We start from the raw sequence: 1,500 nt of genomic DNA on the forward strand, positions 1-1,500 counted from the left end.
TGACAAAACCCACTATACACACACGATCTCCTACACTTTCGGTTTTTACTCTCTCTCTTCTGTTTTTTCAAAAACCGCTTACTCACGATCTCTCTCTCGCTCTCTATTCATCTTTAACCTTCATCTTCTACCCAAAACCTTCAACCGCTCCAACAATGGTGAGACAAACCACAAATGAAGCCGCTGAAGAAACAAGTTTCCCCAACCTGGTTGTGGGTCAAGCTACAGGCCAAATGGGTCCTGAAGCTCCTGATCAAGGTCAAGAGCAAGTAATTCCAATTGCAGAACGGGGCTGTGCCGTTCATTGTGTGTATGCTCCTGAAGAACTTCAAGTACTGGCAGAATGGAGATTCGACCTAGACAATCTTGCTGCAAATGGGTATGACATTCGTCCTGAAGTCCGTGTTCAAGACTGGGAAAATTACTTCAACAGGCTTCGAGGACCGGTGTATGACAAATTGGTCAAGGAATTCTGGAAACACGCTGACTGCGATGACACTCAGGTGGTATCCCACATTCTTGGAAGGAGGATCATAGTTTACAGAGAAATCATTCGTGAACCTACTGGGTGCAGAGTCTGCACATGGGTATCGATTTCAACTCACTGAATCGAAGCTGAAACCCAAAACGAAGGAAATCACCAACAAGGGCCTGTACACACACATACAAACCGGGCAAGACTGATTACAAGGTGCTGGACCTTCATCCCAAGCTCAGAATCTGGCACAAGATTCTGCTCAACTGTATCAACCAGAGACCAAAGGGCAGTTCCCCAGATTACATCAACTTCAGCCAGAAGGCGATGTTATTTTTCATTCAAGACAAGCAGAAGATCTGCCTTCCTTCTTCCTGTTCTCTTACTTGAAGGAGTGTATCAAGAAGTCCAGAACTACTGCCTCCATCAAATCAGCAATCAAGTATATCCCTTTTGGGAGATTTGCTATCAGATCTCTTCATTGAGAGCAACCTTGTGCGAGATCTGGTCAACGCTGGATGCATAGAGGATTTGACCACCATTGTCAGTGATGTCTTCACTGCCAATTCTCTAAAGAAGATGGGTCTGGTCAAGAAGAAAATCGCCCCAGCTCATGAAGATACATCTTCTGAAATCAGAAAGAGAAGGGTGCCTTTGAATGACTACCCTCTGTGGACACAGGCAGACAACCCAGAAGCTATTAGGTGCTATGTTGAAGACCTAAGGGCTCAAGGCTTTGAAATTGATCTAGATGAATTCTTCCGAAGACTACCGCCAGCTCCAGAGTTTGACTCTTCTCCAAGAGGAAAGTTCAGAGGAAGATGGTCTTAGAAGAATCCGCGAGGAATCTGATGGCTCTCAGAAGAAGAAGAATAAGGCTGACCAGCCAAAGAGGAAACATGATGAAACCATCAAGCCTGATGCTGGTGGTGATGATAACGTTGGTCCCTAAGAAAAGAAGAAACAAGTCAGACTTGTGGTGAAGCCTACAAATGTGGAACCTGCTGCTCAAGTCATCAGAAGGA

Source organism: Lotus japonicus, chromosome 4 (genome assembly GCF_012489685.1).
Source record: "Lotus japonicus ecotype B-129 chromosome 4, LjGifu_v1.2".
Lineage (NCBI taxonomy): Eukaryota > Viridiplantae > Streptophyta > Magnoliopsida > Fabales > Fabaceae > Lotus > Lotus japonicus.